Raw genomic sequence first — 9,319 nt, 5'->3', positions numbered from 1 at the left:
TGGAAAGTGACACCTTTTCTTAGTACAATTTTGACAATATATAGTAGGAGGTACCAAGTTTTGACTCTACTCTCTACACTCATTCTCCTATTGTTTGTAGGTCAGCAAGGGATATTTGCAAGATATGCATGCATGTTTTAGCAAAGATGCATGATTTTACACATCACTAGAGCTTATATATTAGCATGCATATCCTTTGAGAGAGCCAATGAATGATAGGTTAAGAGAGTCTCTTACCTACCATTGTATATTCCACTAGGTCCTATAGTGGATCCATTTATTGGCACACTCGCCTTTAAGTGGAAGTTTGTTAAGGTGATGTGCCTTACTCTGGGCCAGACATAGTGTCCGACCACCTGCTTACTTTTCTCTTCTTCTTTGTACATATACAAGAATAAGGACTAGACACACTATTTGATCGCTTGCTTACTTTCCCCTTATTCTTTGTACATATACAAGAATAAGGATCTCTCTCAGTCTTTTGCTTGAGAGGTTGCCGTATACACAGTTTCCTTCTTCTCCTTTCTCTCTGTCCCACATGCATGCATCCACACACACGCTCTTTCATCAATGATTGTGAATTGTTCAAAGTAATAAATACAACAAAAATATTAGAACAACTAATCACAAAGCTGAAAAACCTTTAGAAATTACAATAAAAATATGGTAGCACGTACACCAAGGTGATGTGAGCTCCCTACCTACAATCATGCTCTTGTGATCTCTCTATGCTAGCTCCACAAATCAAGTGAGTTGTACACCTAACCACCAGTACCAAGGTGATGCTAACTCCCTACCTACAGCCATGCCCTTTTGGTCTCTCTATGCTAGCTCAACAAGTCAAGTGAGTTGCACACCTCATATTTGGTGAACCTCCAATCTTCTTTGTCAACCTAAGCAGGCTTGCCTCAGCACAGGAAATCTCTCATGAAGTAGAAAAATGGCACGATCCTTCTTCTCTATCTCACACCATTTCTTCATAATGTGATGGTGGAAGTCCTAGGAGAAAAGGTTGTGCATGTCATAGATGTATATGTGAAGGGTTTCCCGGTCTATGCTATAAGAGCACCTATGAGACCACAGCTAATTTGAATGCCAATTCTCCACCCAGTTGTAGCCTCTTATAGGATCCCCCTAGCTGCGTTCAAACCGGCTTGTGGCCTTTGGCCCTTGGCTTGGCATACACTCCCCCCTTGGAGAAGTATTTTTGTCCTCAAAAATAAAAGTGGGAAACTTCTGCTTAAGAACACTAATGTTTTCCCATGTGTCACCTTCCTCAAGTGTGCCTTTCCACTTGACTAGTGATTGTTAATGCATATGATGATATGTAAGGCATCATAATCAAGAATACGCTTAGGTTCATGTGGCTGAGTTGGAGGTTTGTCAAATATTTTGACAAGCCATTCTCAGCATTTCCATATGATCTTGGAGTGAATCCTTGACCTGTTGAAGCTTTTTAGTCACCATCCACCATAACTAGTGACCTAGTCTAAAAACCATTCATAAGCATGAAAGGACTAAAACCAATTGTGACATGCTTAGCACTATTGTAACCAAACTCAAGAATAGAAATATAATTTTCCCAATCTGACTGCTTCTTACTAGCATATGCTCTTAGCATATCCTCTAGAACTTGGTTAATTCATTCAATCTACCTATCCATTTCAAGCTCAACGGGTGCACTATGTAATCATGTTAATGTATAACGTGAGTTTGATAGGAGGGGTTTTAAATGCAAAAATTTTAGGGAGTTTAACAGAGATACATTAAAATAAGGGGTTCTCATATTCAATTTTGGGAAAAAATTCCTAAAACAAGGGTTCATTTTATTCATTTAGACATATTAAAAGAGGGGGGTTTTTTAATACCCTACGAATGCACATTATATAGGGGGGTAGTGAATGATGAACCCCCTGAGGTTTCAAGATGATCTGCAGTATTGATGTTGAGTTGTGTACACAATCATTTAAACACAACCCTTCAAAAATTATTGTTAAACTTGGGGTCATGATCACTGACAATGTTACTTGGCAACCCACACAACCTATTTAGATTGTCCACAAATAACTTAGCTAACTTTGGAGTCTAACTATGGATTTAGTTTGAATAAAATTGCAAAGTTTAGTCAACTAGTCTATGACCACCCCTACCAAGTCATGACCTCGTACAATGGTGGCTGGTAACCCACAATGAAATCCATAGAGATACTTTCTCATTTACTATTAGGAATCTCCAATGGATGCAAGAGACCTCTTGCCTTCAGATACTTTGCTTTATTTACTTAACATTTTAGGCAACATAATCTTGAACATAGTCATGTAAACCTGGCCAATAAAACTGTCATCTTATGAGAGTGTTTTTTTTTTTTTAATGATTGGGTACCCTGCACTTGGATTGTCATGACATTCATAAAGAAATTGGTGTCGAATGTCCATGTCTAGCAGTACTTGATGATACCCTGACCGCAATTCTATCTTCATAAAGATACGATCATGGGTGAGCTTATCAAATAACTAATCCACTCTTAGCAATGGATACTTGTTCTTAATAGTAACCAGATTCAAACGACGATCGTCTAAGCACGTGTGCATACCACATTCTTTTTTCTTCATCAATAAGATGGGAGAGGCCCATGGTAAAGAACTTGGTTGGATAAGCCCTCTATTGAGATAGTCAGCAAGATGACATTCCACCTCCCTCAGGGTGGCTCATTTAGTAGGGTGGTTTACTTACGGGCTTACTTTTTGCAACCACACCTATAGATGCCATGTTGCATAGCCCGTGCCGATGGTAACCCTAGTGAAAACTCATCTAGGGATGCATCTCTATATTACCTCAAAAAATATTTTAACTTATTAGCAACATTTTCTTATTAAAGAGGGAGAGTAGTAGCCACAGGTGGAAGAGAAGAGAGAGAAGCATGCGAAGTTGAGGAATTTTCATTCAAACAATTATCAACATTTGAAAGAAAATGACACATGGAATACCACAAAAAGAGTTCTTCTATTTTATCTTGAGAAGAGAGCTTCATAAGCTAGGTTGTACAAATGAGTGGCAAGGAAGGCGCATCCTTCTCTCCCGATAGCAACGCCTGTATGCCATTGGATTCGAACATCAAACTTTTGTGCCCATAGCCACATTTAAATGATGATCCTAAACTATGTAACCACTCTTGACTAAGGACCACATAATTCCACTCTATATCCATGATTTGAAAATTCAAGGATATGTGATATCCTTGGATCTCCAATGGTACATCTTTCACTTGAGTATCCCACACGTCGATGTCATGGACATTCATCATCGCTACCTTGTAACGGTGGGAACTCGGAGTCTGGGGCAACTTGATTCATTTCACCAACTTATAGTTAATGAAATTGTGCAAAGCACCAATATTTGTACCTTGTGCCCTTGGATAGGTGCCCTTGGATAGACCCATGCATATGCACCAACTCATGTGGGCCAAAGGTTGACTGCCACATTGAGAACCACCTCAGTGTGTGTTACCTTCACATTGAAGAAACAAGAGGAGGAATCAAGAGGAAACATTTGCACCATGTGCACTATTTTATCTTTACCTTGGCTAGAAAATGTACCCTTGGGACAATCCTTTTTTCCATGCCCATTCCCTAAACATGTAAAACTTAATTTTTCCTTTTTAGCCTTCTCAAACATTTCACTAGAAAGAGGGCCCCTAGACCCCTTGGGTTTCTTGGGCAGCTCAGATACACCTACTAGAAACTTTCTTTTATTGTACCCATGCTATGTGCATGCATTTGCATGTGCAGTGTCAGGCACATGATGAGTATTATGCAATGCTTTCTCATCAGGATTGTCATGTATATGTGCTTGCACTATGGCCTCCTCAAGCATCTTGAGGTCATGGGTTTTAACATGCTTCTTAAGCTCTAGTGTCAACCCATGCATAAACACGAATACTTGTTGAAAGGTATCCAAACCCTCCATTTTGAGAATTACATCATGATAGTGTGAGAAATACTCCAATAATGTCTTATGCTGATCTATAGAGGGCATATCGAGTACTTATCCCAAGTAGACCAATTTTTGTTTGCTTCATTCATGGGTAAAAATTCTTTTTTGAACACAATATCAAAGGCTACCCAAGTCTGTGGTATGATGACCCTCTCCTTGAGAAACATCCACCATTTATAGGCCTTGCCTTCTAGTGTCAAACTCATTTGTAGTGCCTTGACTGCATCTAGAGTACGTCTAAGATTGTGATCCCATCCCATTTGCTCAAGAATATATTCATTGTATCTTTGTTGCATTCCCTCTTGTCTCCCTTGAAAATTGGTGGCTTAGTATTTTTCAACAAGTCATCCACCTCGTTTTGAGAGAGAACTTAGAAGGTGCAACCCCTCAAGATTGGAGCCTTGCTCCTGCAAACCAGATGTGTTCCCACCAATCATGGGGATGCAAAAATCTGATCTTGCTCATTAGCTTGGCCCTTCGCCAACTATTGCATGAATTGCACAAGCATATCAAGCATTTTGGTGACATTCTCATTCAACTTTGCAAAATTAGACTCTAAAACAATCATTCATGTTTACAGTGCTCTAAACTCTTGGATGTCAAACAATTTGTAGCTATCATCTGATCGGTTTCTGTGTGGGTACCTTCTATGAGAGTACCCAACCGTGGGGCATTGGTAGGTGGAACTTGTGTAGGATTTTCAAAACCAAATGTATAATGCAGGTCAATGTTCAAATCCATGGCGATTTTGTGTTGTGCTAGCAAGAGAAGAAAGGTACATTTGAGAAAATGTTGCCGATTGGAAACACATCGGAAGCAAAAGAATTAGCCTTGCTAATTTCAATATTGCAAAGTCCCAAAGAATCATCAATGTTGATGTTGAACCACTAGCAAGCATTGTCCAACCGCTAACTTTGAAAATTTTCACACGCCAATAGTATTTATAGAGATTGAGAGTCGTAAACTGGACCGCTTGAATACTTATATCCTTCTTGAGATTCTTTACAATTTTTTGTAATTACAAAATGTTACTTGTTAGCCTTGGTGTGTTTGCCTTTGTTGCGTCAGCAGTGAAGGCTTTGCTTTCCCAACAAAGCAAGAGAAGAGGGTGGGGATTTGACTATGGGGACCCTCCCTTTAAATTTTCTATATAACTCTCTCTATCTCTATTGAATAACATTACGGCCTGCCGGGGAGGTTGTAGAATGAGTGGAATATCACGCATGCACTATAATACCATCCTCTCTCTCTCTCTCTCTCTCTCTCTCTCTCTCTCTCTCTCTCTCTCTCTCTCTCTCTCTCCCCCCCCCCCCCCCCCCCCCCCCCCCCAAAACCCCTCTTTATCACTCTTTCTTTGTGTATCTCTCTCTTACTCTCTATCACTCTCCTCTCAAAAGAATGGTACTACAGTGCGGTGAAGAGCTTTTAGAATGTATGGAAGGTCACCCATGTGCCATAACACCATTCTCTCTCTCTCTCTCTCTCTCTCTCTCTCTCTCTCTCTCTCTCTCTCTCTCTCTCTCTCTCTCTCTCTCCCCATATTGCACACATACCAAATGTGGCAAATGAACTTAAGTGTCCAATAGTAATCGCAAATGTACGATATATTTAATGATTGTTACTTATCATTAGATAGTTTACACTGTAATGTGTTAATTCAATACCCAAGCATGCATGACGCCAACAGTCCAATATATCATTGTAGTTGGGGGGGGGGGGGGGGGGGGGGGGGGGGGAGGAGAGAGAGAGAGAGAGAGAGATTGCATTTAAAGGAGATATAGGGTTTAGGGTTCTATCCACTCGTTAAACACACACACACACACACACATACTAGATTTGAAGGAGACAAAGGTTTTAGGGTTTTGTCCACTCGCCACAAAGAGAGAGAGAGAGAGAGAGAGAGAGAGAGAGAGAGCTCTCATTGGCAGAAGTCCTCCAAATCTCTTAGAGATCTAGACACACCCAAATCTCACAGAGAAGAATTAAGCCATGCCAAGCCAAAAAAGATTTTTTTCATGAATGTTATTATTCTCTTGTTTTTTATTATTTTGCGAGTTTTTCTCCCAAGGGCGCACAAAGAGGTGTTTGCTTTGGATGAATGCTTCTACAAGTGTTGTAGGAGAAACCAAAGGAACGCAAGAACCTAGATATATCATTTTTTCTTACGTTGCACGTGGATGTAATAGATTTTAATGGATTCTTATATGTGAATCATAGGAGGAAGATTAATATATGTTGTGCGCGCGCATGTGCGTGTGCTCTTCATGATAGTCAATATAAGGGGCAGCCTACTCTTGACAAAACATGTCTGGTTGTGCCCAAGGGTGCTTCATGTGCCGTAGGAGGAGAGAAATATATGTAATATATATGGATATGTGTGTGTGTGTGTGTGTACGAGTGCGCATGCGCGTGTAGAATTTATGAAAGTCAATATAAGGGGAAACCTTCCTCTAAAAGGGCATGCCTAGTTTGTTCCAAATGTGTGTGTGTGTGTGTGTGTGTGTGTGTGTGTGTGTGTGTGTGTGTGTGTGTGTGTGTGTGTGTGTGTGTGTGTGTGTGTAGCTGTTTTACTTAAATACATAAGCACAAAAGAATCATAAAGTTCAAAAGACACTGGCATTAGACAAGTGACTAGGTTTATAATTATTTTTGTACATTGCAAGAAGAATGAGGTCTCATTCTAGTAACAGAGTAAAAAGGAACAACTATACTTCTGCTTCAAAAAGTGGGATTAGTTTGATATATGAGGGATGGGCGACAACAAAGCCAAAGAGATTCCAAGAAAGGATAGAGTCCTCACCTGCATCCATTCAAACAAGCCAACAATTTTGTTGGCCTTGAATGCATATTATAGGTGTCAATGGACGATATGAGTTGTTATCCATGTCCAACTTACAACCTTTTTAACCTAGGCTATCATCCAAAGTAATCGGTTTTGTTAAAAAAGGTGTGTTTTTGTCCTTTTTAAGTTAATTTAATGGCAAGTCATCCAAAAGCCATCACTCCTTTGGGATAACACCTAATTAATGTAGTTTTAATAGATATGGTTTTTATACACTCCAATTTTATCAAGACCTTATATAGCATATTAACATACATATCATTCTGATCGGAATTCCACTACCCTTCCAATCCAAGTGTTTTAATCCCAAGATTAAGCCCAAAGTTTTAAGTCCTTCCCTACTGCTGGATCCTTCAAAAAAATAGCCCAAATGAATATGATTCCTTTATAAACTCCATTCTTGAAAAAATATTCAATAAGTTTTATTTATTCATGTAAAAATACAATATCCATCACATTTTGTACCACACAATAGCCAGTAGATGTTTTTAAATGGGCCTCAAAGCCCCATCGTTTTATGTTTTTTAAATAAAAAATCGACAGCACTTAGTAAGAGGTAAAACATCCCACTAATTTAGCTTAGCAAAATCACCTTGCATAGTTTTCTTTGCTTGTCAATATATGGGGTAACCCTCCTACTTTTATCCATAAACATGAGCCAAATCATTTCAGACAATCATTTCAGACAAGACCAATACCAAGATAAGAAAGCCACAAAGTAATCCAACCATATATTTGGTTATTAATACAAATTCATGAGAGGCAGTTACTCTGCAAGGGCAAGCACAAGCAATAGGTGTTAACACAATCCATTTATTAGTGCAATATACCATATCCAGGACCAAATGAACAGTCTGTGCAAAACGTAGACCACCTTTTACTTGCTATGCAGGGCAATCAAAACAAAAAAGGCAAAAGTGTGTTATCACAAGGCTTGTGAGCCTTACAAACATCATAAAATTATGCAGAGTCCTTTTACTCATTGGACTCAGATCAAAATAGAGTATGATAAGGTTGACTGGATTGGAAAAAAAATAACCAATATTATAGAAGGTGAGGACAGTCCCAACAAGTGGGAACTGCTCCTTAGAAGGCCGACCAACGGGTATTGCTACACTTGCGTAGAAATTATAGTAGTTACTGCAGTAACTCTGTAAGCCTATAAATAGAAGCTGCTACACTGTATCTAGGGCTTTTTGGAATTTTGGCTTACGGGCTTTTGCTTCTAGACTTTTAGCTTCATAAGCTTTTGGCTTTCAACTCTGTAATCGCTTACTCCTGTGATCAATCCTCAGACTTCATCTGAGCTTAAGCCTGTTGTACAATGTACTGATTATCTTTGTACTACTTATCTGAATCTATAATACCATTCCAGTCTTCCAATTTATGTCTTCCATTTTAGTACATTATTCTAGCTTAGTTCTCTGTTTCAGTCCAGTACTTAATTCCAGTCCTCACTAATTGAACTACCCAGATTATTCAGTAGCTCTGAACACTAACACTGGAACAGTTGTCTAAAGAGGCAACCTCTCATTCCATTTTGGTATTCATGATGGCTATAGTTGATTGCTCTTCGACCAGCAAGCTCTGTCTCCTAGTTAGAATTCTTAGCTACAAACATGCCGCCCAGAGTCAGTCGTGGTCAAAAATCATCAACCCGGTTTTGCACTGATTCCACACGAGTCAACCCTATTCCATAAGTGTTAGCAAGAGAGTCTAATACTGAGAGGGACCCTAAGAGTGAGACTGAGGCTCAGGAGGAGCAGAGTAATGCTAAAGAGGCCAGAGACTCTCATCATTCCAGTCACTCAAGGAGGAGGAGGAGGGTTGAGCGTGTGGAACGCAAAACCAAGACTCAAGGTTCTAGGTCCACACACAAGACAATTGAGGCCAAGGGTAGCCAAGGTAGTCATCATGGTACAAGTAGAAAGGCCAAGGTAGAGACTGAGACTGAAACTGAAAAGAAAGGTTACTAGGATGCGACACTGATCATTACAGGAAGTCATCTAGACGCAGTCAGACTACCAAGACCAGAGGAACCAGAGATGATACAGACATGCATGATTACACTACTTCTTTAAAGATCTCTTTTCAAGTTTTCAAAGGTGGGAAAAAAGACAATCTTGATGTCCACATTCAAGCCTTTGAGCAATATTCTGAATTAAAGCATATTGATGAAGATGACTGGGGAGAGTATTTTCCTCGAGCACTGAAGGATGTGGCAAGAAAACGGTATTACCACTATCCAGCTTGCCAGCACAGGTCTTATAATAAACTGATCAAGGATTTCAGGCTTGAGTACAAGGAAAATTATCTGTAAGAAGCTATGTGGAAAACATCAAAGAGTTGACTAGGCAGCTCAAGAACCACCTTCAGAAAAAAGACCGCATGCATGGTTTCTGAATGGATTTCGCAGCAAGAAGCTGAGAGAGCAAGAAGTATCTACACCGACAAAGAATTTTAATGACTTGGTGCAGAGAGCTT

The sequence above is a fragment of the Adiantum capillus-veneris genome, chromosome 16, assembly GCF_014529385.1.
Source record: "Adiantum capillus-veneris isolate H3 chromosome 16, ASM1452938v2, whole genome shotgun sequence".
NCBI classification, from domain to species: domain Eukaryota; kingdom Viridiplantae; phylum Streptophyta; class Polypodiopsida; order Polypodiales; family Pteridaceae; genus Adiantum; species Adiantum capillus-veneris.
The sequence above is the reverse complement of the archived record's forward strand: the minus strand, read 5'-3'. Positions refer to the sequence as shown.